This window comes from Vicugna pacos, chromosome 4 (assembly GCF_048564905.1).
Source record: "Vicugna pacos chromosome 4, VicPac4, whole genome shotgun sequence".
NCBI lineage: Eukaryota > Metazoa > Chordata > Mammalia > Artiodactyla > Camelidae > Vicugna > Vicugna pacos.
This window is the reverse complement of record NC_132990.1, coordinates 37,407,785-37,435,761: the sequence shown is the minus strand read 5'-3', so window position 1 is coordinate 37,435,761 and position 27,977 is coordinate 37,407,785. Positions and strand designations below refer to the sequence as shown.

At 35.7% G+C, this 27,977-nt stretch overlaps 1 protein-coding gene, 1 long non-coding RNA gene and 1 other non-coding gene across 4 annotated transcripts in view; 2 read left to right on the top strand and 1 right to left on the bottom strand.

Moving 5' to 3' along the window:
• The window catches only part of CFAP95 (cilia and flagella associated protein 95), a 220,022-nt gene that overhangs the window by 185,074 nt on the left and 6,971 nt on the right, over window positions 1-27,977 (bottom strand). The window lies entirely within an intron of this gene.
• LOC140696052 (uncharacterized) lies at window positions 70-27,183 on the top strand. 2 transcript variants are annotated; one of them, XR_012072010.1, is made up of 3 exons: window positions 70-161; window positions 22,831-22,935; window positions 26,910-27,183. It is a non-coding gene; the product is annotated as an uncharacterized lncRNA (long non-coding RNA). The 2 variants fall into 2 exon arrangements; XR_012072009.1 differs by having other exon boundaries at window positions 72-161; window positions 22,827-22,935.
• On the top strand, window positions 11,662-11,735 carry TRNAS-AGA (transfer RNA serine (anticodon AGA)). The gene has a single exon. It is a non-coding gene; the product is annotated as a tRNA-Ser (tRNA).

The following is a 27,977-nucleotide window of genomic DNA, read 5'->3' as shown; positions in this document are numbered from 1 at the left end:
AAGATTCGGCGTCTCTCATCTCCTAAGCAACCTGGGGCGGGGTCAATGGAAAGGGCGGGCCAATAGATGGCCGGCTCTCTCCCAACTAATAGCCCTGGTTTCCTAGACTGTACACGCAGTTATTGATTAGAAAGAAACTACACTTCCCAGAATGCAATGACGTGAGTGATCGGGATACGCAGAGGTTGAGATGGATAATTACATCCTGGGATCTGTAGTTTCGCCCTCGCACCAGCCGACTCTTTCGAGTGGGCGGAGTTAAGGGGGGAGGGCAGGGTCGGTTAAGGACGAAGTGGACTTGAGCCCGGACCAGGTCTGTTCTGGATGTCCTTAGAGAAATTTCTTTTCACCATTCATCATCTGTTGCCACTGCACCTTCTAATTACAAATTATGTAAATTTGACTAAAAGGGAGCAACAGAACACCCCTAAAACCCTAAAATATGTCATTTCTGTACAGCTTTTCTAAGAAAGAGGAGCGGAATCATTTAGCAAATCAGCCAACAAGTTTGAGGATGAAAAAGGCTTGGCTGGTTCCAGTTTCAGCTGCTCAACCTTTATAATTTATAAGCACGAGTTTCTTCCTCTGAAAAAAGGTGGGGATGGGACTATGGAGGAAGTGAGATGGACCCAAAAATCTGTGGTCCCTTCAGGCTGTAATGGCTCAAAGACACGACCTCAAGGTACAGTTTAGGGCTCTGGGGCATTCAGCTCCCCAAGATTTGCCAAGTTCTTGTTGTTAACATTTGCTATGTAGTGACAACACGAATTCATCACATTATTGTCTTGTGAGTTATATGCAAGAAGATTTCAAAAAGATTATCTATGGTATTGCAACAAAAAAAAATCATTGGATAACTGTCTTGTGCTTATTCTGCTTTTGAATTTCCAAGAAAAGAATATTTAGCACATGAGAATTCTCCTCCCCAACCTTAGTCGAGCACCTTAAGGATATTCACGGACTTAATCATGGCCATTCCTCCGACCTGGCATAGTGCTTAGTACATGCCATCATTTCAGATTGTTGAGTGAACTAACGAATGAATATTTCATTAATCAAATGAAATCAAATACCTTAGATTTACCATAAATTCCAGAAGTTTCTTACTTTAAGAAGACCATACGTACACAAAAAAAATCAAACTTAAAAACACAAATTAAGAGATATTTCACATTACAAATAGATTCTTTAGTTCACAAAAGATTTATTACAGCACTCTTGTAAACAGTGAAGTGCTCTTCTGGATCGGTTTTCACAAATTTGATTACACACAACTACTAAGGGCTTTTCTGTGGCCTGTGGTGCCCAGTGTGGGCACCCGTGGTATGCTTAGGCCCCTATTTTACTGACAGCCACAGTTAAACCATTTATTAGAACCAAATAAATAGTCCACTGTCACCAGATCAGTGCTAGTAGAGCAATGACTGCTATTTGAGCCCTTTTCTTCTTGAAGAAGTAAAAAGAAAAATAGAAATTAAAAGTTCTTTAGCTCAATTCTGTCCAGTCCAAGCCCACACATTGCTGTCACTCCCAAAATATTACCATCATACTATCATTTGGTTTATTTTACTTATGCTTAAAGTGTATTCATTTTATGTATGCTTTAAGTGGTGGCAACATAAGTGCAACCAAGATGTCAGGTCTCTGTAGCCAATTTGACTCAAGAGATGGAAGCTGCCCAGAGCCATGCCCTTTCTGCTGTGCACTGCTACTGCAGAGATTTAAAAGCTCTTCAGCAACCAAAGCACACCAAGTAGCCGTATATGAAGAAAACAAACAAAACATAGTATTTTAGAGTTCCTTAAACCAAGCTGACAGCCTTTTGGAGTCTATGAATATGCTTCTTTGTTACACTCTTTCCCCTTTATATCAGCTTTATACACTTCATTGTCTTCTGGGTCTACTAAATACTTTTCAACATCCTCAAGTTGGGATGTAGATTGACTCTCTATACCCTCAAGGCCAAACATATTTTATTCTTTTTGTATACACCAGTACATTCTGTGGAACTTTTGGTTTGCTGAGTCCTTCCTTACCAGTAATAGAACAGTATTTATCACAGAGGAGTTTTGTGAGAATTACATACAAGGATAAATATATTGAAAATAGGAGGAATAGTGCCTAATACATGCTCAGCCCTCAAATAAATTTCAACTATTAATGCCATCACTGAAAGAGAGCAGGACCATGTGTCCACTCCACCCCACCACACCTGCCTCTGGTTTATAGAAAAGCTGAAGTCTCCCAGACCTCCCTGAGTCATGGAAGAGCAGGCTCAAGCAGTTGATTAGGACAAACCTGCAGACACTGGGGGATGGCAACGACTCTGACCAGTTAGCTCAACAATTAACTGAGATTATTCCTTCATTGCCCTTTAAAACTTTCATGGTTGAACAGAATCTTTGGAGATGGTTTTTTGGGTAGGGGTGCTGGATCCACTAGATTGCAGGCATTCTGATTAAAAGCAACTTTCCTGTTTGTTACCAAGGCTATTGCCCCTAGGATCATACCCCTGCCCCTCCCTCAAATAGAAACCAATTACTCTTATCTAAGTCTCAGGAGACAGCTGTAGAGAAGAAACAAGAAGTGGTTAGAACACAGTCCAAGATAGTGGAGGATTTGACTTCCAGTGGACCTTGAGCCTTATTATACACTCACTGTAATGTATTAGCATGGTAAATGACACACCTACCAGTGCCATGACAGTTGATGACTGCCATGACAACAACCAGAAAAGTCCATACAAGAACTGAAAAACTCAAACTAGGACTGATTGGCTCCATTGCACCCGGAAGGAGGACATGATAGTGGAAGCCTCTCATAAAAGTCCACATGGCCTAACCCTGTCCAGAGTTGTCCCAACCACCTGTCTTGACTAACAGCTCCCTGCTTGAGCACCTCTTCCTCACTCAAGTGCTTTTCTTCCCTTCTGCCTGCTTTTCTTCCTTTGCCACTTCTGAGCAATAAAGTGGCTGTTCACTTTGTCCCTCTGCCTCTGCTGTGAGAATTCTTTCACAGCGGCAAGAACCCACACTTTGGTGGCCTTCCTAATTTAGGGGTCCCTCCATCGGCTAACATTACTATATCCTAACTTTATCCTTATCACTGGGGAAAAGTACTCTAAAATGTGCTTCTTGTTTGTGTGGAGTTTCCTAAGTATACTTCACTGTTTTTCAAGCTTTGTCTGTCTAAAGGTCTATTTAATGAATATCTTTTTATCATATGTTAATATGAAATTTAATAGTCTGAATCAAAAAATGTTGGCAAGATACTTGGATACGTTACCAGTGATAACAATGGTTTTGTATTCATATGGAATCTTTTCTCTTCAAGACCATTAAAAAGCTCTGTTCTTTATAAATATGCAATCACTGATCCTCAACATATTGGAGTTATTCCTGTTTTCCTCAAATTTCATCAAATCAATGAAATGTAAGGCTTAATGCAACACTTTCTATTTATATTAATCTCTTTTCACCATAATATACTTAGGGTGAGAAAATTCAGCTCAGGTGGCTGAAACAGGACTTCTCTGCCGGATATAAATGGCCACAGAGGTTAACCTCTTTACCATGTTCTTTCCTTCCTGTTTTAATAGTCTGCCCAATTCCTGGAGAAGCCCCTGCTCAGGACCTTCCAAAGTCACCATCAGCGTGTCCTCCCCCAGCATTAAAATTTCTTCTACCAAATGTCATGCAATTAAGCTGAGAGAAAAAAATTCAATTATGTAAAAAAATTCACTTGTCCTATCTTCATGTTGAATCTAGTTTAAATCTATTAAAAACTTGTACTTAAATTATATAACATTTAGAAGTTTAAAACTAAGTATTTATGTCCTAATCAAGGATTGCATAGTAATTTTTTAGTTCTCCAGAAATAGGGACCTTCTATCACCCAAAATATATATACCTAGGGGTTCACTTTCAAACATTTTGTATAAAAAAGTTGGAGTCCATCAGCTCTGTCAAAATGAATGAGAGGTATCTGGTCCTCCCTGATCCCTCTGTCCCCTCATCTCCTGTCCTCTCCTTCTCCCTTCTTTTCCTTTTCCCCACTTTTCCTCCCCTTATCCCTTCCTCTTCTATCTCTTTTCCTTCTCTTCTTTTCTTCTTCCCTCTCCTTCTTTCTCTCTCTGCCTTCCCTCTCCCTGTTTCCTCCTCCTCTTCCTCCTCTGAGAAGTGGTATGGATTTCAGAGTCAGAATCTACTACTGAGCACCCAAGACAATCTGGTATAATTTAGTTATAAGAAAAATATGAAAGAAAAATAATAAGACCTAGTAATTAGGGCCAAAATGTATATGAATAAGCTCATGTTTAATGACACAGGATCTCTCAAAGGAGTCAACTCCAACAAGAACTACAAACTTCTTTCTTTTCGTTTAACTATTCATAACTACCAACAGTCTTTTTTAGAAGAAGTTAACCTTGAGTATGATTCCTCTATGCTTCTAATTTGGATTGTAAACCTATTAGACATCAACCTGCTCTGAAACCATTATTATTAACTAGTATTGATTAAGTCCTGTCATGCAATAGGCATTATTTCTAGAACTCCTACTCTCAGCATGGGGGATTAATTTATTAAATATTCAATGTATAGTATTCCATAATTCAGCATTTCCCTGATTTTTATATCTAGTCCAGCCAGTAACTGAAATGTTTTCACAGAACTGTTCATAACTATTATATTAAAATTTTAATGTCCTGGGTTAGTAATGACATGCTCTAAAATAAATGTAGATTAGTGATTTCTTTAATATCCTACAAGTTGGATATCTTAGATTATTCAAAGACTGAGTATCCATTTTTACAAATGATCTAACTCCTTGGTTTCTTCCTTTTCTCTTCTGTGCTGCTTTGGTGTTTTGGCACCTTCACTGTTTATTAGCAACAAGAATGAGACAATTTAGCTACCAGTTAACAGAGTGGTGCTGGAAATGATGTTCAGTATCTTTGCGGCTTTCTTTGTATCTTGTGATCTTTAATCTAGATAAAGGAACATTTTCTCCCAGGGTAGAAGCTCAAAGGAAAGCAACTGGATTTGGGCTCTTTTCTGCTCTTGGTGGTGGTAGACATTTTCCCATGTCCCCCACAAGTCTGCATGGTGAGCAGGCTGGTAAGAAATTGACTGAAAGGTTTCTCCGAGAGGGTCAGGTGTACGCAGAAAGTTTCTGGTTGTTGAGTAAGCCAAGCACACAACTGAGAATGCTGAGTCATCAGTCTGGAGTAGAGGTAGGGGAGCTTAGGGCAGAAGCTGGAAAACTTTCTGAACCTTGAGGGACATTCTCAGCACTGCATGATTTTGAGTTGCCAGTGTTCAGTTGGCATATGTCAGACCTATGCTTCTGTTTCCTCTGTTAATTAAATCTCTTTCTATAGCATCATGTTTAGGTTGCTTTAAATTAGGGATGCTCAGGCTGTTTCAGGAGAAGGATCACTTTCTAAAAAGCCAAAAGAGGGCTGAGAACAAATATAACATTAAAAGATAATGTTAATAAAGGAAATAAAGACCTAAGAGTGAGGATCTTCAAGACCGAGGGTTATTTACTTTCTTGTCATCCATTTTATGACTAATTAGTATATTTCTTACAATTTGGAGCATGGTTCAAGTTGGGAAAGAGAGTTGAAAAGTTTCTTTTCATAGGAAGCTGGAGGTACTGTTCAACAAATAGTGTTGGTCAGAAAAGGAGTATTTCTGAGGCGGCACTCTTGGAGCTATAAAGGTGAGTCCACCATGAAGCTCTAGAGGAATTGGAGGAAGGGTCAGCTGCTTTATTACTCCCCCAACTTAACAACTCCTCTCTTCTTCCTGGGTTCACCATGTAGCTTCTCGCCCTGCTAGGATTGAGGAATGAAGGAGAGGTAAGCAGGGAGGACAGTCTCATTTGACTGCTGACCTTGTAACTTTCTGTCAAGGCCCTCTGGGTGATGATGCCTAAATATTGCTCATGGGGAACTTTTGTGGGTTCCTCAAGGGCCCCTGAGAGAACTTCATTGTTCTTGAAGAGCAGGCTATGCATCCTCCTGATTGTTTAGATCACCCTACCCTCAGAGGCATACATCTTGGGCAATCTCTTGAAATCAGCTCATACCGAGCTACTCTTCCCAATGTCCATTCTTGTCCGTGGAAAACAGCACTTTCGGTGCCCTCCAAATCTTGGAAGCAGAAGCTGCTTCTTTCCAGGGTCTGCCATCATACAGACCTCCAGGGTGCCTTTACCCTTTAGACATGTCTAGGCTAGAAATGGATACAAAGGATATAGCACAGGAACAGCCAGATGGAAAAGATTCAGAGGCCAAGGTATGGGGAAAGGGTGACAAAGTTTCCCTGCTCTCACCAGGTGCACAACTCTCCCCAAATCTTCACATGTTCTCTAACTTAGAAGCTCTCTGCACCCTATTCTTTTTGTTTTTTTTATGGAGGCTTCATTATTGGCATGATTGACTAAATCCCTGGCCACTGGCAACTGATTCAACCTCCAAGCCCTCTTTTCTTCCTAGAGATCGAGGGTGGGGCTGAAATGTCTTACCCTCAAACCACTTTGTTGGTTCTGCTAGCAACCTACTCTTAACCTTAGGTGAGGTCCAGAAGTCACCTTACTTACATAACTGGAGCTGCCTTTGTTGCTCTCCTCACTTTGGGAATTTCAAGGATTTAAAAGCTCTGTGAGCTAGGAACTGAGGACACAGACCAAATATGTATTTCTTATTATAAATCACAATACCACACTTGGCTTGAATGGAAAAGGGAGAAAAGAAGAGGAAACTACAGGGTTATGCCAACTCTCTCTAAAGAAATCTTCACTACTGCTCTCCTTCCCTTCCATCAATCTGACCTTCATATATATATATGTTTGTGTGCATATAGGTAAATAGATAGGTAGGTGATATAGATCTACCTATACATATATATACATGCAGAGGGTGGGTGATGGTGGACCCATAGCAAAACCTACCACACTGGTCTGGCACCTGGTTTCAACACTCAGCACATGTATCAACTTCTCTGTGAAAGTGTCTCCCCCTCCTCACATCACACTCCACATTCTCCAGCTAGAACTGATCACTCCTTCCTTTCTGCTCCCGCAGTATCTTGAACCCATTTTTATGATGGTACATATTATACTGTATAAAAGTTGATTTTTTTATATGATTATCTTCCCTGCTAGAGTGACTTGAAGACACCACCATTTTGGCATTCCCAGTGTGTAGCATAATGCCTGGAACCTGCGTGGTAGTGGAGAAAAAGCAAAGCCAAAATTCACTGAGTACTTTCTAGTTGTCAGGCACCATACTGGGCACAACAACATATATTATATTATCCCATCTATTCATCATAGCAGTCTCACGAAATTGAAACTATTTTAGATTTATTTTAAAGGTGAAAAAGAATAGGGCTTTAGTTAATTTAAGTGACTTTCCAAAATCATGCAGCTAAACAGTGAAGACAAGATTTGAATGCAGTCAGTTGGACTCCCAACCCAATCTTTACTCAATATTGTCTCCTAGTGTAATAGAACAGTAACAAATTGTAGTTAAAATTGTGGCTTATTTTCTAATTAATTAAAATTATTTTTAAAATTTTGATTGAAATTTTAAAAATTTCCCTTAACTAAATATAATTTTACTATAAATTTTATTCCAAATTTACTTTGAGTATTTTACTTAACATGTATCATTTATGTGAAAATATTTAGAACAGGTATCCTTAATGAGAATTTGTAACTCAAACAAAAATATTTACAGCTTTATTTTCAGTCACCTCTAATTGAAACATACATTTCCTTCTATTATGAATGGAGGCAACAGACCACAATGGCATTAGCACATATGTCACAAACAGATCATAGATATCTTGTTCTTATATTATTGCTGTTGAAAATATCCCAAAATAGCATTTGCACTCATACTACTTTGAAATTCTGATTGTTATTAGATCCATGCTGGATCTTGTTAATTAAGGCATTTATTTAAAAAATCACATTTAATACTATATCCCAAATTTGTGGGGGGTTTTAGTATTTGGATAAGCTATGATTAGTTCCCTTTGTAATCTTGCATACTTTTTACGCATTTAAAAATCATTATTCAGAAAAGGGGTCTATAGACTTCACCAGATGCTCAAAAATTCCATTTCACACACACACACACACACACACACACACACACACACACACACAATTTTAAGAACCCTTGGTTTTTTTAAACATATAAATAATGTATTAAGCATAAACTAAATTCTTTGTTATTTGTTAATTTTTTTAAAGTCTACTGTGCATTTGTTCCTGAATCTACTTTTTTTTTAAACCAAGAAAAAATGTAATAAAGGTTTAGACCTGATTTAGTGGAGATTGAATGTATGTTTGATGAATGAAAAAGTAAATAAATAATAACTAACAATATTATGAAGAAAACTTAACATCATCAACCAAAACATTATGAAAGATTAGTATTAACAAAAGACAGGCTGAAATTATAATAGTTAAACTATTTGGAAAGAAACTTAGGAGCATTTGACCAAAAGGAAAATTTTCTAGGTCCTTAAGACCTTTTTACTTTGCCAACTCTGGAAGACAGAGTCTGACAACAATAACAAAAAAAGTGCAGAGGGAAATGAAAACTTCCCTGCTTTTAGGATTAAATTTGAAGTACTCAAATAATTGCTTTAGTATAAATTAGGTCCAGAGATTTTCCAAGTAACACTAATGATTTCTAGTTAAAGTTTCCCTAATTATAGTCACTCAGTTAGTAGACTATTCATCAACAAATGACAGAAAGCCAAATCAAACTGGTTAGTACAGAAAGAAGAAATTCTGGACACATTTACCCAGAATTTAACCAGGGGCACATCTGGCTTCAAGCGCTTCCGATCCCAGGGGCTGATGTCTTTGGGATACCGTTTCACTATTTCTTAGTTCTGCTTTCCTTATAGGTTTAGCTTATTCTCAGGCAAGCTCTCCCCAAATGGCCACTTACTTACATTGTTCCCCCATTCTCTCACAATGTAAAGTGTTCTTCTTTCCTCTAGCTCCAACAAAAGTCCTGGGCATTGACTGACCTGAACTGACTTCTGTGATCATTCTGAAAAAATCACTAGGGCCAGGGCTAGGGTTGATGTAGTACTCTCCCCAGCTTGATCTGTGTCATAGGTTTCCCTCCAAGGCGAGGTCTACACTTTCTGAGCTATCTAGACCAAAAGTATGGGATTGGACTAAAGCGGAAAAAAGTATGCTATTTCCAGAATAAGGGGAAAGCATACCTAGTAGGCAAAAACAACAGATAACCCACTATTGATAGGAACAATAAAACATCCCATCCATATATCACTTTTTAAAAAATACTTTTACATATACTTTCTTACTTGGCCCTTACAAAAAGTATATGGGTACATATTATCATTTCTTTTTCTAAGATGAGTAAATTGAATCACAAATCCAGTAAGAGGCAAAGCCAATCTTATATTCTTATCTTTAGACTCCAAGGATTGCTGGAGTCTGGTCTCCAGGACTACAGGACTATTTCTTCAGTTTAGCCTTCAAAACTTCTTTCAGATATGTTATAACTTTCTACCTAAGGCATTAGGTAGCTATATGTTAGGTTAGCAGTATGTTTACAAAATTCCTCCCTTGTTAATTTCCTATGAAATCACACAATTCAGTTCCTCAAAGCTTTCATAAAATATAGTTAAGGGTCTCTTGTCCCTTTGCCTTGTCAGTTGGGATCAAATTTCATTTCTGTCCTGAAGAACATCTGGCTCATATTTTGCTTTCTTTTGCTCTCATCCTCCCCGTGTCTGGATTAATTTTCCTTTCTCTGAGCAATCCCAACCCCTCTGTGTTTTGTCCACTGTCCCTGATTGGACTAGAGGACTTGAGTCTTTCTTCCTAAGAGTTCTCTTATCACTCCAAAATCCAGAGATGGAAAAGTGTATCTGGAATTCTAAAAACTATTCAACATAAGCTTTTATTCCACAGTAGAAGACTAAGTGTGCTGTTTTCCCCAAAGTGATGATTTTAGAGCAAATGTGGTTTTATTTTTATATAAAATTCTAAGGAAAAAAACCCCAAGATTGCAATATCTTCTATATAAATATTCAGAAAGACCGTATCCAGTTCTATCAAGAATTACAGTTTCAATATTAAAAGAAACTACCCTGAAATATATTTTAAATGTAATTATATACCTCATGCTGAATCATCTCTTCTCATTTACCAGTGTCTACTCTATTTAGTTTAAGATGAACTAAATTTCTATTTCTGAGTCAACCTTATTATTATTGAAAAATGCATTATATTTTCTCCCAGTATGGGTACGCAGGAGGAGAATACTTTGTGTAAAAATTAACTGCCTTCTTTTTCTTGGCACATTATGAGGACTATTTTGGACGTAAAATATATTAATGACTATTCTGAGTCACCAAATTGAAAGTTTTCTTCAATACTGTGACAGAAAATTTCCTTCCATTATAGTCAAAATATGAGATAAATATTTTTCCCTGATGGCTATAATTTCTTATTTTCTATCTAAATGTATAAGAGTCATGGAATAAACAAGCCTAGAATCTGAGCTCACAGAAAGGGAGAGTAAAGGTTATTTTGTATAGCATCTTAGCCAAAGTAGAAATGTACTCCTGGTCTCTAAAATACTACTGAGAGTACTTATCCTAACTCCACATGAGCTCAGAGATCAGGGCTCACACTTCACAATGGTGGCCCAGTTCAATTCTGTACAAATACAATAAATCCCATTTTATGTTGAGCTAACTTGAACCTTCTTGCTAGATGTAACTGTTGGTTCTGCTTCTTGAAGATAAAAGACAGGTCTTATTTCTCTCCCACACAAGATGCTTTCAGACATTTGAAGAAGTTCTAACATGGCTTCTCTTTTCCCAGGTAAACAAAGTAAACAGACTTACCTGTTCTTCATCTTTATTATGGCTGAACCTCTGGATGTGCATCACTTTGATCATGATTCTCTTAAAAACATACCTCTCAGAAAAGAGCACAGTATTTTATTTTAACTAATGCTGAGTACAGTGGACTATGTGTCCCATACATTTGATTCTGTGATTTATTAGCACAACCTAAGCAGGAGAGGAAGGAAGAGAGGATAGGAGAAAAGAAGAAAGAAAGGGAGGGAAGGAAGGAGGAATAAACAGAAAACAGATGAACTGAAACCAGATCAGGGAGAAATAAACAAATTCAAAATATATGCATGTCCCAAGGCTAATACTTGGATCAAACCACCTGGAAACTAAACTTTTGGACCTCTGGCTAGGTTGGTGAGCTTATATCAAGCCTCCTGCATTAAGCCTGGGGCTTTTGAAGAAACAATTGAAGGGGCCTATGAAAATACAAATCCTTTCTAAAACAAACCATCCCCAATTTAGACTTTCAAGATTCCTCCAGATTAAATTCAGCAAATGTGAGCTCACACACACACACACACAAAACTACTGGCAAACACAGGAAGAAATAATCTAGGATAAGCAAAACAACAAAGAACAGATTTAGGTCCCCTACTCCTCAACTCAGGTATTCAAATAATTACAAGCAGCATATGAGATAATTCTGAATGGAAATTCTAAAGAAACAAATCTTGGAATCATAAAACAATCTGATTAAGGGATAAATCACTCTCAAAAAATGATCAGAGGTGGGGGAGGGTATAGCTCAAGTGGTAGAGCACATGCTTAGAATGCATGAGATTCTGGGTTCAATCCCCAGGACCTCCTCTAAGAATAAATAAATAAATAAATAAACCTGATTATCTCTTCCCACCAAAAAAAAAAAAAAAAAAAAAAACTAAAGAAAAATGCTTAAAATATGATCAGAGAAACTTTCAATGTGAACATGGATGCATTAATCAGTGGTTGCCCCCTGTCAGCATGGAAATCTGAAAACCACAAATATTTGGAAAATAAAAATTTTAATTCTGTTAAAATTAAGAGACTACAAAATATTTACAAAGGCCTGTAGGATTCACGTGGCAGTAAGTGCAGAAAAGCCTAAGAACAATGTGGTAGGCAGAATCCTAAAATCCATGTTCCACCCCTTCCCCTAACCAATATTTCCTGCCCTAATCTGAGGGAGTATGAATATGATGAATGCAATACTGTATCTGTGATTATGTTATATTATATGGCAAACAGGATTTTGCATATGCAATTAAGAGTAGATTAAACTTGTCAACATGTTGAAAATAATCTTGCTGGAATTTTTGTAGAAATTGTATTAAACCTGTAGATCAAATTGGGGAGAACTGACATCTTATCTTTGTTGAGTTTCCCAATCAATGAACAAAGTATATCTCTCCATTTATTTGGTGTTTTTTGTTTGTTTTAGTTCTTTTTTTTTAACATTTTTTATTGAGTTATAATCATTTCACAATGTGTCAAATTCTAGAGAAGACCACAATTTTTCAGTTATACATGAACATACATATATTCATTGTCACATTTTTTTCTCTGTGAGCTACCATAGATCTTGTATATATTTCCCTGTGCTATACAGTATAATCTTGTTTATCTATTCTACATTTTGAAATCCCAGTCTGCCCCTTCCCACCCCCCCGCCCCCTTGTTTTAGTTCTTTAATAGGCATTTTGCAGCTTTCAGCACATAGATCCTACATATTTAGTTATATTTAGTTATATTTATACTTAGTCATTTTATTTTGCACCTATTATAAATGGTATTGTGTTTTTAAATGTGGCTTCTAATTGCTCATTGCTAATGTATAGAGATGCAATTGACTTTTGTGCATTGACCTTTTACACTGTGACATTCTTAAACTTCCTTATTAGTTCTGTTCTCTCTCTCTCATGGCTCTCTGGGTTTTTATATGTAGACAACCATGACATTCGATGATAGGGATAATTTAATTTCTTCATATCCAATCTGTACATATTTTATTGCTTTATTCCACTGGCTAGGACTTTCACCAGTATGTATAATAGCAGTGGTGACAGTGCACAAAATGGCCCTCTTTCCAATCTTAGGAGGAAAGCACTCAGTTTCTCACTATTGAAGACCATGTTAACTGTGGCAGCCTCTTTATATGATTGAGAACATTCCTTTACATTTAAAATTTGGTGACAAAACCTGTGTTAAATTGTATTGAGTTTTATAAAATGCTTTTATATACACATATGTACTAATCAGCTGACTTTGAGTTTATCAAAAGGGAGATGATCCAGGTGAACTTAATCTAATCACACGAGCCCTTTGAAAACAGTTTTCTCTGTCAATTGGCAGAAAGGAAAGTCAGAGAAATCTAAAATAGAAAGATTTAAGGCACTGTTGCTACTTTGGAAGATGGAGGGCCACATGAACGATGGGAGAGTGGCCTCTAAGAGCTAATAAGAATGGCCCACAATGACAGCTAGTAGTAAAATTGAGATTCCAGTTCTAAATGGTAAGGAAATGTGTTCTGCCAACAACCAAAATAAGCTTGGAAGTGATTTACTCCCCAGAGACTCCAGATAAGAGCCCAGTCTAGCTGACACTTGGCCTTGTGAAACCCTAATTAGAGAACTAGTGAAGTCTGCCCAGACTTCTGACCTATGGAACTGTGAGCTATTATATGAGTGTTGTCTTAAGCCATTAAATTTATGGTAATTTGTTATGCAGGAATAGAAAACTAAAATAAGTGATGTTTCAAAAGTACTATTAAAAATGCCTAAGATGATGAGCCATATCTTGATATAAAGTATCCCTAATGAGCAGCAAGTGAATTGGGAAGAAGGTGAAGTGAATGGTATCAGATGGCCCCCATATGACTGATAAGTAGAAGAGGAGAGCTGAAAAAAATCTACTCATTTATACTCCCCAATGAGCCCAGTTCTTACAATCTTTGCTAAAAGAGGACATTTTGATTGCTCTTTTCATTAATGTAAAATTGCATCCTCTGTTCCATTTTAATTATTTTGACTTTGAATTATACTTGTTTGATATTAATATTAGAACATCTACTCTGATTATTTGTGTTTTCCTGGTGAATATTAGCTTACTTTTTATTCTTAGTCATCTAGTATCCTTAAGGATAGGGTTCATTTATAGACAGATACAATTAATTTTCTTTTCAAAAGGAAATTTAAACCATTTTCTTTGCCTTATTTTTTGTTTAGTTTCATCATTTTTTCTTTCTTTTCAATATTTTCTTGCTTTCCTTTTATTTCTACCTACTCTATGGACTATGACTTATTTGCTATTATATTTCCCATTGACTTCAAAAGTATAAATTCTAGTTCTAATTTTATTAGTGGTCCTATGAAGCTTTCCCAGCATAATCTTTAACCTGCACTTTCCTATGTTTCAAGATCAGGAACAAAATATCACCTATTGATAGTGCTGAGAACAAGGTATACCATCATCAAATGTTTATTTGATTAGACTGAGTTGAAATTAATTTGTTCTTCAATCTCATTTGAAATTATTTGAGATATGGGATTCATACATCCCAGACAGCTGTTGGAGGAGAAAGAAGTTTAAGTAATATGGCCTCTGGTAATACAAGCAGAAATGTTTCTAAATAAATGATAAGAAAGCACTGCCAAAGTTTCATTATTGTTACTACTCGTTGTTGAAAACCACTGAAGTGTTACATTTTTAAAGGTCTGTATAAAAATCAGTTCAGTAGTTGACAATCAATCTCTCTTTCTGTTCAAACAAAACCCAAGAGAGAATGATTGGTTCATTTACTTTTCAATGTCTTTTGCCTCCTTCTAATCTAAACCAGGGATGTAGCAGTGCCTCTACAATTCCCAGAGTCTCTGAGCACCTGCCTATGGCATCCTGTCCAAGGGCAATTTAACTGTCAGGCTATATCATCATCAAGTCCTTCAGGAAGTTGCCCAACTTACCACTACAGCTCCATGAATAGCTTTATCTGGATGACACAGTCCTAAATCACTTAAATCTAAAAGAAAGCAGTGTAGAGCTATTTCAAAGGTTTACACAGTAATTGCATTAAGGTTTGTGGATGAAACATGATGGCCATGAAGGTGTTTTGGGGGACAAACCAGTCATCACTTCTGTTTTCCTTCCATTGTTTTGCCCATATTACTTTTCTAATTTCACGATAAGCTCTATAGCTGACCTAAGAGTTTGTTAGCACGACTCCTAGAGGCTTCTGGGAAAGTGACCCCTAGCCTGCCTCTGCATTGCTAAGAATATATTAGGATCAGGATGCAGTAGTTTGCATGTACCAAGAATGATGAATAGGGACTATTCATGCTTAGGTTTATTGTACTGTATTGTACTGCCTCATATAATCATATCATGTTTTATATTGAGGGATTTAATATAAAATTAACAATGACTAGACCATAAATAAAAATAGACCTCCGACCCACAATCTGCAAAAACCTGGCCAGGAAATCAACCAGCCCAGGAAGCCAGCCTGCTGTAAGTCAGACTTGCAGGAAGTCAGATTGCTATCTCTAGCAATAGTCCAAGAAGCCAAACAGTAACCCCTCTAACAATTGACCTCAAATGGCCAGAATGTGATTAATAATTGACAGCTTTACTAATATTTGTCTCCAGCCTGCCTACAGCTTCCCCATGCCAACAAGCTTCCAATCAGGGCATACCTGAAAAGCCTTCTCTTTTTTCCTCTCTTCTGCCTATCTTTGAGTCTCTGCTAAAACACAAGTGACAGTGGCTGATTCCCTTACCAGAGCAAACTCTGAATAAATAGCCTTTGCTTATTCTCATTTGGTTGGTCTTAATTTATTTTCCCCGTATAAATCTGAGCCTAAGGAGATGCTTTTGGCTCCAAAGAAGTGGTCCCCAGCACATATCCAGGCTAGTCAACTTAGAGAACTGATCCAGTCTTGTGTATTTAAGTATAGACATAAAAAGAAAAACTATTTATTAAGTGTCCAGAAGGACAGATATGACTCTTACTCAGATGTCATCATCTGTAACAGAGCTCTAAATTCTGTCAATCTGTAATACATCATTCAAGTAGCATCAATTTTCTTTTTTTAACCTCAGTGTTCTTCTATCTTATGTATATGCATTTTAGAAAGAAAGAAATGAAGGAAGGAAAGAAGAAAAGAATGAGGGAGGGAAGGAAGGTCACAATTAATACCAACACCACTATTAATATTTTGGTATAAAATTTTCCAGTTTTGCCTGTTGTTATGTAATTACAATATACATATTCTTTTGTAATTTTCTTACTCAATAATATGTTAACATTTTCCCATATCATTAAACATTCTACAGTGTAAATGTTAATGATGGGAAAACATTTGAAAGGTTGGGTAGTCCATACAATGTCTCCTACTGTTAAGTATTTATTGTTTCCTATTTTTCATTGTTATAAGGAATGCTGCCTTATAATAACATCATGTAACTAAATATTTTCCTGCATACATGATTTTCACATAAAAATGCAGAAATTGAATTTATGGATCAAAAGCTAAGCACATCTATCTGACTTTTGATTTATGTACCAAGTAGCTCTCCAGAAAGGTTATAAAAATTTATACTCCCTTCAGCAATGAGTGTGTTCATCTCCCCATTCCCTCTTTGCCTGAGTATTATACTGAAGGAGGTCATTTCCCCTTTTTGGCCCTCCTTTCCTTTCTATTTCTTGCCACCTGTTAATGCAATAATGCACCAGAGTTTTCCTAAAAAAAAAGGTTTATTTGTCTTGTGTACATTTCACCACAGTCCATCCCAAGGATCTGTGGTATACAGAATCTGAAGAATGTGATTCAGCCTCTCCAGAATAGATCAAGAGCCTTGAGGGAAAGCAAAGTAAGAGAAAAAGGCTTGGAGGGTGGGACAATGAGGTAAATGAAAACTGATCATTGGATGTTTATCTAAAAAAGGACTCTAAATAACATGATAGGTGACTCAGTAGGAAAAGTAAATCAATATTTTGGCACCATCTTCTGGATACAATGTTCAGTCTAAACATTATCCCTGAACTCCAGACTTCTATATGTAACAACTTATTCTGAGAATTATACTTGTTTAGCTGTTTCTCTAGCACCATTACCACTAGCATACAGACAATTAGAAAAACCTACTCATTCTTCCTCCAAAATATATCTGTCTGGTCCACTTTTCTCCAAATTATTGTTTATTATTGCCATCTCTCATCTGACCATAGATTCTTTTTTTTACTATTGAAATACATAGTCAGTTATAATGTGTCAATTTCTGGTGTACAGCCTAATGTTTCAGTCATACATATAAATACATAAATTCATTTTCATATTCTTTTTCATTATAGGCTATTACAAGATACTGAATATAGTTTCCTATGCTATACAGAAGAAAGACATGGAAACAACTAAATGTCCATCGACAGAGGACTGGATAAAGAAGCTGTGGTATATTTATATAATAGAACATTACTCAGCCATAAAAAATAATAAAATGATGCCATTTGCAGCTACATGGATGGATCTGTAGGTCATCATTCCAAGTGACCATAGATTCTTAATTGTTCTCCCTGCTTCTACAATCCATTCCCCACACAGAGCCAGGGAGTGATAGTCATCTCCCAGCTTAAAATAATTCAGTGGCTTCCTACAGCTCTTGGAATGAAGTCACAACTTCTTATGTGGCTTACAAGCCCTTACACACAAAGGGGATACAATTCACCTCTCAGATGCGATTTGGTACTACTCTCCTCCTCCGTCACCCTGCACTAACTACACTGGCATCATTTCTGCTTCTATAGCATGCTGAGTTCTTTCTCACATTAGAACTTTTGTCTTTGCTGTTCCACCTCCCTGATCACTCTTCTAAACTTTCTGCATGGGCAGATCTCATCCATCATGTTCCACCTCAGAGAGAGCCTCCCAGACTATCCTAGGTTGTCCTCAATCACCAGTGCACTAACTCTCCATTATATAACCCTATTTTTCCCCTTTGTTAGAAAGGGAAAACCTTCTTTATTTCTTTGTCACCTTGGTTATTGTCTTATTCTCTAGAATGTAATCTCTATGAGTTCCATGACTTACTTTTCATAAAACTACTGTATCACCAGCACCTACTAGAATGGCACACTGTTGACACTCAAAAAATGTTTGATGAATAAAAATTGGAAGGTATATTCATGATCAACTACAATCATATTTCCTTTGTGGTAACAGATTTTCTTATATATACATAAAGTTATGATAGCCATAACTGAGGAGTTACTTGATTTTTAAATAATTTTTAATTTGATTGGTGAAAAGGAATATGGCATTGTTTGAATAGTCTAAAATCCATTTAATCATTGTCCCTTATTTTTGGAAATTTAGTTTTTACCATTTTTCACAATTATAAGCAACATTACCACATATAAACTTCATGCTAACATGCAGTTATTAAAATGTCTTACTAAAGTGGCTTTGATAGGTCAAAATCTTTTTATACATTTCATCAAATTTCCTTCTGATATTAAACCAATTAACTCTCTTTTAACAGTAAACCAAAAATCTTATGTTCATTAAGTATACTAAATTTTCATTCAGCTAAAAGAAACAGAAAGCCCCAATGGAAAACAGTTAATAGGAAAAATATCTCACTTACCAAAGGACCAATGGTACAGCAGTTCTTAGGACTGTAGATTAAATGGCTCAATAATGCCATTTTTCTTCTCTCTACTTTGTCCTCAGGCTGACTCCCCCCAGGATTATAAATTAGCTGAAACAGCTCTGGGCTGAACATCCCAGCAAGACCATAAGCAGAGATAAAAATGGATCATACCTCCTGGTGTTTCCTTCCTAGGATGAGGAAATCTTTCCCAGAAGCCCAAGAGCAGACTTCCCTCAGGTCTCAGTGGCTGGACATGAGTGACATATCCTCTCCTAAACCAATCATTATTAAGGAGATGGGGACTACCAAGAGTTTATGGCTAATCCTTAAACCTATCTGGATTTTATCCTAAACACAAGGATTCTGCCAATAAGGAAAAAAAGTTGAGGTGGTGGATCTTGGTAAACAACCAATAGTATCCAATAATACTGAGTATTAACATTAAAAAAAATTTCACAATTTGTTTGATAAAGAGTTATATAAAATTGCATTTATTTGACTACTAGTTTGCACTAACATTTTCTCATATATTCTGCTATTCTATCTCTTTAAACTCCTTTGGGAGGGCTCAACCCTTCTTGGTGGCAGTAAAAAAAAAAAAAGAAAAGGAAGAAAAGAAAAAGAACGGAAATTAATCCAATCTGCAAGCTGACATCAGTACTAAAATCTCAAGGTAGTTTACAAGAGCCACCACTTCGGAACTGTCTGTAGTTGCCAAGTCCATGAGGTTTATCCAAGCACTGCTGACTGCTCAGTAGAACAGGTGAGGTAATATGACTCCACAAAACATTATTTGCATTAGCCATATCTTCATTCGCAGGAGAATCAATAGGACTACAGCTCCCAAGAAGTTTTTAAAGTTTTGCTGACAACTCAATACCATTCCCTTGTAATTTCATATTATAATGTGTTCCAGATCTCTCTCACACTTGTCCCCAGAATTTCCCTTAAGGTAGAACAAGTTGGATTACACAGAGCTTCAACTCCAGTTACCCTTCAATTTGTTTTCTTATGGATTTTCTATTACAATATCATTAACTTAGGGACTGATGCCACTGATAGTGGAACGCACACAGTATATTCCAGTTAGACTATCAGCTCTGTTAATCTGAACTCCACCAATAAATGCTCTGCACTGTCTCCTCCTTATTTTTTACCAGTTTTCCTCTAACATTTCCATGTTAGTTAATAATTAAATACATTTTAATAACTAAATAATAATACATTTCCTTCCTTAAAAAATAATTTCCCTTTTGAACAATATTCAACATGATCATTGGACAATTACTGGATTGTTTACCATCTGCTTATTTATATATAGGCTATTTATACATTCAGAATATTGATTATAGGTCTTTTTCTTATTTTTTGTCTTTCAAACTTGATTAATGTGATATATACAAATAAATAAATACATACATATACATATATATATATTCTATATAGAATATACATATATATATATACAAATAAATACATACATATACATATATATATATATTATATATATATATATATATATATATTTTCTATCAGTCTTATTTCTTTGTTTTCTGCCTTGGATAGTATGTTTAGGAAGACTTCCCACTCTGAGATCAGGTATATCTTCTATTTTCAAAAATCTTTTTTTATTGAAGTATAGTTGATTTACTATATTCCAGATGTATAGCAAAGTGATTTGGTTATATATATACACATATTCTTTTTCAGATTCTTTTCCATTATAGGTTATTACAAGATACTGGATATAGTTCCCTGTGCTATACAGTTGGTCCTTGCTGTTTTACCTATTTTATATATATTAGTGTGTATATGTTAATCCTAAATTCCTAATTTATCTGCCTCCCCTCACCCCACCAATCCAGGACTCCTTTGACCTCTCTAAGTGACTCAGCTCAGCAACCAGGGAGGGAGTCATTCAGAGGAATGGGGCACATGGTCTTTGCTTTCCCCTCCCCAGAGTGACCTTGGACTACTCCCTTCATACACTATCCCAGACACACTGGCCTTTTTTCTCTTTCCTGAACACACCAAGCTCTTCCCTGCTTCAGGGCCCATGCTCAAGCTGTCCCCTCTGACAGGAATGTGGCTCTCACATCCCAGTGCAAAGGTCTCTTCACTCAGGCTCACCCCACAGCATTCTCAGTCACTGCCCTTTTGTCTATTCAGTAACTGTCTGTAATAGTAATTACAGTGGTCTGTATGCTCCATGTTATGTCATGTTGTTTATCTATTTTATATATAGTAGTGTGTATCTGTTAATCCCAAATTCTGAATTTATCCCTCCTTCCTCCTCCCCTTTGGTAGCCATAAGTTTGTTTCTATGTCTGTGAGTCTATTTCAGTTTTGTAAATAAGTTCATTTGTATCATTTTTTTTAGATTCCACATATAAGTGATATCATATGATATGTCTTTCTCTTACTTCAGTATGATAATCTCTAGGTCCATCTATGTTGTTGCAAATGGCATTATTTCATTCTTTTTTATGGCTGAGTAGTATTCCATTGTGTATATATACATCACATCTTCTTTATCCAGTCATCTGTCGATGGATACTTAACTTGCTTCCATGTCTTGGCTATTGCAAATAGTGCTGCTATGAACATTGGGGTGCATGTATCTTTTCAAATTAGTTTTCCCCAGATACATGCCCAGGAGTGGCATACATCCCATACCACTTTTCTCCATACCCTCTTCAGCATTCATTATTTGTATACTTTTGATGATGGCCATTCTGACCAGTGTGAGGTGATACTTCACTGTAGTTTTAATGTGCATTTATCTAATAATTAACGATGTTGGGAATCTCTTTTCAAAGATCCTAAGACTTTTGATTTTGCAGTGAATGTCAGACTTAATGTATATAATTATATATTTACCTAATGAAAACCTTTCAAATACCAACAAGAAAATTATTTGGCACAATACATTTAAATTGACATAATAAATGAGGTTTTCCATGCAGGGCATTGTCCTATTGATGGTGTTCTTCTCTTTCACATTTGTTTGCTCTCCCTGGATGACATCATCACTCACAGGTACTGCATCTATACTGAAGACCACTAAATACAGATTTCCAGGTCAACATATAAAGGAATTCTCCCAGCCCGTAAGAAGTAGGAGATTTTGAGTCAGGAGGAAAGAATTGAGACCCAGGGGCAAAAGGATTGAAGAGGAAAGGTGAATGTTGTGAATGTTGAGCTAGCTCTGTCATTCAGAAGCAAGGGATCAGCTCTATTAATCTTCTATTTGTTCTGGCCAAAGTCAAAGTGATTCCAAGTACAATCTGCCATGGCAAGAAAAATGGATACTATTTAGAACCAGGAAATAAAGAATTGTCAGGAGGCTGAAAAAAAGAAAACTATTATTCATGACTTTTTCTCAAAATGTGCTTTGGTGGGGAAACTAGCAATCAGGGTTCTCATAACAACGAAAGAATATACATCTACTTAACTGCCATAATTACAATTCATGAACTGAAAGGGAGGAAAAAGGTGTTTGAAAGTCTTTTTCCTTTGAGTATATGTTTTAAAAATATACTTTTTATAAAAAGTGATTGGTACACTGTCACTATTTAAAGAAAAACTATCTTCTATTCAAAATAAAACCTTCATATCAAAAATAGATCAGTTAGGCTTAATTTTCTGGAGATAAATTAATGAAATTCTTAAACTATTCTTACATAGTACTTAGAGGGATTTCTTGGAAATTAATTTAAAAGTGAAAGAATTCAGGATACAGGTACTTAAGGTTGTTTTGTTTGTTCTTACTGAATTACTGACTAAACTGATTGGTTTACCTTTCCAAGTGTTCTATGAGGAAAGGCACAAGGGAAACTGTTACTGACAATTTAAAGTTAAGAAAACAGACACCTCAAAAAAGTTGAAAAGGCTTGATAAGGACACATAGCTAGAAAGGGGCAGAATCAGGTCTGAAAATCAGGTTTTCAGATTCTAATTTTAGTGTTGTTTTTACTCTATTGCTCCTTTTACCATAAAATCCTTATTTTCTACGATTTTATACCAAGGTCAAACAATATAACTTATTTTAAACAATTTTAATAGCTTATTGATATTATAGCACTAAGAAGATAAGATTGAGGATATGAGAAGAATCAAAGAAGAAATAAGTTGTCATCATACCCTTTCATTTAATCAGTATGGTTTTGAGCCAAACAGAGAAGAGGGAGGGATCTGTAAAAAGCTGATGCGACACTCAAAATTCTAGAATTATCTATCTTTGATTAAAAAAAAAAACTTCTAACCATTCTCTTCAAGGAAGGCATACACTGGATTGTGAAGCTCAACAGGAGAATCAAGGCTCTGTCACAAAGCTGATGGGGGTTCAAGTTCCAGCTCTGCCACTAATTCATCGTGTGACTTTGGGGTAAGCCACTTTTCTAAGCCCCACTTTCATCATCTAGATACTGAAGAAAAATAAAGCTGCTACTTCATAGGGCTACTGAGGATTAAATGCAGTATATGTAAAGCATTTAGCAAAGTGCCAGGCACAAGGCAAACACAGTAATGATCCTTGCTGTGGCTGTGTCACAGAAAAGAGAATAGGCAGTTCCATCAGGCTGCTTCATGATGGACCAGAAAAGGCTCAGCTCCGGAACCTGGAATCTCATTCCTTTCTACTTCTTTGATCTCAGACCAGAGAATAAACCCTGATGTTTTATCCGTGGTGATCACAGAATGTGGTGACAAAAGGAAGTCTGACTTAACTTGCTGTTAAATCTTGGAAACAGCAATTTCATCTCTTCAAGTCTCATTCTTTACCTGTGAACTGAGAATACTAATAAGATCTCAACGAGTTGTTTTGAGGGCTACATAAAATAGATAAGTAAAGAGATGGTACTTTGCATAAAATATGGGTTATCATTATTCATCACTCCACCTGATTACCATAACTATGTAGCATAGTTTGAAATCAGGAACTATGATGCCTCTGGCTTTATTCCTCTTTCTTGGGATTGCTTTGGCTATTTGGTGTATTATAAAGTTCCATACAAATTTTGGGATTACTTTTTCTATTTCTGCAAAAGAAGCCATTGGAACCTTGAGAAGGACTGCATCGAATCTACAGATTATTTTGGGTGGTAAGAACATTGCAGCAATAATAATCTTCCAATCTATGAGCACAAGATAGTTTTCCATTTATTTTTGTCTTCAATTTTTTCATCAGTGTCACAGCATACAGTATACAGATCTTTCACCTTCTTAATTAAATTTACTCCTAAGTATTTTATTCTTTTGGATGCTATTGTAAATGTGACTGTTTTCTTTATTTCCTTTCTGATAATTGTTGTTAGTGTACAGAAATGTAACTTTAAAAATATACACCTTTACTGATATATAATTCACATGCCATACAATTTACCCTTTTAAAGTTTACAAATCAATGACTTTTAGGATGTTCACCATCTTGGGCAACCATCATTACAATTTTAGAGCATTTTCATTACCCCAAAAAGAAACTGGGGACACTTTAGCTGTCACCCTCTTCAATCCCCCTTATCGCCTCCCCAACCATAGGCAACTACTAATCTACTTTCTGTCTGTATACATTTTTATATTCTGGATACTTCATATACATAAAATCACAAAATATGTGGTCCTTTGGAACTGGCTTCTTTCAACATTCTTAGCAAAATGTTTTCAAGATTCAACCATGTTGTAGCATGAGATTTTACTTTTAACTTCTCTGTATTAGTTTATTTAATTTTGTACGTACCATTGGCAGTTGTTGCTTTTATAATTTAAAAAAATTGAAAGGAGAAAAAATATATATTCTATGCTCATAATTAAGTAACAATGGGATAATACTTTCTACACCTTGGTATATCATATTCAAACTATAGGAAATCAAAGACAAAGTGAAAATCTTGAAAGAAGCCTGAGGAAGAAACCCGCTTTACCCACAGAGGAGAAAGAATAAGAAATACATTGGACTTCTCTTCAAAAACCATGCCAGCAAGAAGAGACTGGAATGAAGTATACAGTGTTGAAAGAAAAAACTACCAACCTACAATTCTGTATCTAGTGAAATTATCCTTCAAAAGTAAAGGAGAAATAAAGATTTTCTCAGATAAACAGATATTGAGACACTTGGTCAAGTTAAAAGATGTTCTTCAGAGAGAAGAAAAATGATATAGGTCAGAAACTCAGATTTATATAAAGGAAGAGACTTAGAGAAGTAATAAATGAAAGTAAAGGATTTTATTTTTCTTAATTGATCTATCAGATAACAGTTTGTTTAAAATAATAATGGAAACAATGTACTACATGATTATCCCTTATGGGTAAGTGAAATGAGTAACAGCAATGTTACGAGAGACTATAGGGAGGAATTGGAAAAATACTGTTATTAATTACTCATTTTACTCTTAAAGAAGTATATTGTTATTTGAAAGTGGACTTCAATTACTTGTAAATGTATATTGTAGGTTCTAGATAAACTAACAAAAAAAGTTTAAAAAATAAGTATAATTATGTGTATTGTGGGCTAAATCGTGTCCCCTCAAATTCATATGTTGAAGCCCCAGTACCTCAGAATGTTACTATATTTGGAGATAGGGCCTTTAAAGAGGCGATTAAGTTAACATAAGGCTATAATGTGAGCTCTAGTCCAATCTGACTGATGTCCTTATAAGAAGAGGAAATCTGAACATACAAAGAGATATCAGGGCTGTGCATGCACAGAGAAAAGACCATGTGAGGACACAGAGAAAAGGTAGCAACCTGCAAGGCAAGGAGAGAGGCCTCAGAAGAAACCAAACTTGCCAATATCTTGATCTTGGACATTTAGCCTCCAGAACTGTAAGAAAATTAACTTTTGCTTTTTAAGCCACCTAGTCTGTAATATTTTGTTATGACAGCTTGAGCAAAATAATACAATATGCTAAGAGAGGAGAGAAAATGGAGTTATATAAAATGTTCCATTAAAACCAGAGAAGGCAGAAGAAAAGTGAAAGACAAAGAAAGAAAAAGACCAGTGAATAGAAAACAATAACAAAAATCGTAGATATCAGACTGACTATACCAAGAGTCACTTTAAAGGTCATGGTCTAAATACATCAATTAAAAGACAGAAGCTATCAGTGTGGATAAAAAGAAATGTTATCCACAAAATTATGCTGGATCCAAACATGGGAAATAAATATAAATTAAATGAAACAATGGGAAGAAAAGGTAGATAATATCTAATAGAATAAAAAAGAAACTCTTAGGTTAGAAACCTTACAAGACTATGCGCTCCACAAGAGTTGTCCCAAGTGCCTACAATAGCAGTTGGAACATAACAAGTGCTTAGCAAATATTTGTGAATTAATACATGAATTTGAAAATCTGAAAAACAGTCAAGAACCTAATGCATGTGATCATCCAACAACCACCATGAAATCAGACATTTACTCAAAAAAATAAAGGTTATTCCTCAAAACAGTCCATTAAATGTTCCCATGCCTTCACTTTGTGTTTTCTTGTTCAGTGTTTGCATGGCCTGCCTTGTATGAAGCCATTAGAAACAAAAAGAAATTAAATAAAATGTAGAAAGAAACACTTTCAACTCTAATCTCCCTTTCCATTCTCTCTACATATTCAAGTGACAAAGAGAGGAGGCCAGTGGCATGAAACATTTTTCTACTACATGAATGATCTTAAACACACATACACACACACACACACACACACACACATATGCAACAATGATGCTTCAAAATACTACATGGAGCTTTTGAGTTCCAGACTTTTTCTTGCAGCAGAGTCAACCTAAATGTTGGTTAAAAAAAAAAAAAAGGGGGGGGGATCTAGAAATTTAAGAAAAACAGTTTTCTTCAACCAGATAATTCATGAGTTTCCAATGTCTTATCTACCTGCAAATAGCTATCTAAAATAATGTAAATTGTTTTTGATACTTTCTCCTCTATGAGTTTTTGAAAGCTTAAAATATCCTAGGCTACAAAATTACTTATTCTAGAGACATAAGTTTTAGTCTTAAAGTAAAAATATGTATAGGAATGGACAGCTTGCTTATAAAACCATGTGCTAGAATTTAAAAGGACAAATCTAGATTTTTTAAAAGCTACCTTAATTTAAAAATCTATACTTGGCTGCTAACAACATGCAATTAACACCCCCTTAAAAACAAAGGAATTAAACTGTGTGGCATTGAGTTCTAATTATGGTTTATAATTTAAAATGAAAAAGTCTTACATAGTCAAAAAGGTATCAGGGAGCAGTTTAGATTTTTCCGAATATAATTTCTGAAATGAAAGTCTGAATATGTTTTGTTTAACAAGTTATATCTCCTTTATTAGGACTGTACTGATTGAGAGTTTCTGATTTTTCAATCCGCAGATATGCAAAAGTTTGAAAACAAGTTTGCTCAATCAAAATACTTCATCAAATAGATTGTTTCACATGAAGATGGATGCTACTAACCATAAATGAACCTCGTCTTTTTATTATATCATGCTAAAAGTATCTTCTTAATAGTTTAAGCTATTGAGTACTTGAAAGATAAATCACATAAAAATTCTACAATTTAGGTTTATCATTAGTCTCACTCTCCTTAGATAAGTAATTTTTTTTAAGTTTTAAAGAAGACAATAAAATTAATTTCTAAAATGGCTTCACTCATTTTTCTTGAAAGAACATATTTATGAAATAACACTTTTTTTGTTGAAATGAGAGTTGTCAGCTCTGTTAGAGCCAGTAATAAAGGGCCAATCCCTTCTTGATGTTGGCACTGTCTCATGGACTTACCTAAGGATTTTAACAATAAAAAGGGATTAAAAGACAGTTTATATTAGTTGGTTCTATTACTGGGGTATGGTCTGTTGGCTCAAATGTATGTTGTCTACAGCAACAAGAAACCTATCTCACTCAGACACATATATAAATCGATGTGGACTTTGGGGCACCCTGAAATACAACGTGATCAGAATGTTAATAATAAAAGAATAAATATATTTTCTCTTTTTGTCCATTAAATTAATATATACTTAATGCCTGTCGTATATAAGAAAGTGTATTGTTGTTAGGACATAAAAATGAAGTTGACACCCTTTCTGACTCAGTAACAGGTTTATACAAACAACTATAAAATAAGGCAATAATATATGAAAAGTGCCAAGCAACTACTACACAGAATACAATGGCATTCAAGAATATAGAAGAACATTTCCAGCTGGGGTAATCAAAGAAGGCTTCATGGTAGAGGTGGTATTTTAATTGGGCCTTTATTTGTTCATTTGACAAATGTTGAAATGCATACTATGTTCAGGTAATATGCCAGGTGCCAGGAAAATAAAATTAAAGATGAAATGGATTCTTTCATTTTATTATGTGATAAAACTCAAAAATGTATATGTATATATATGTATGTGCTCAATTATGTACGTATGTACGTATTTACAACTAAAC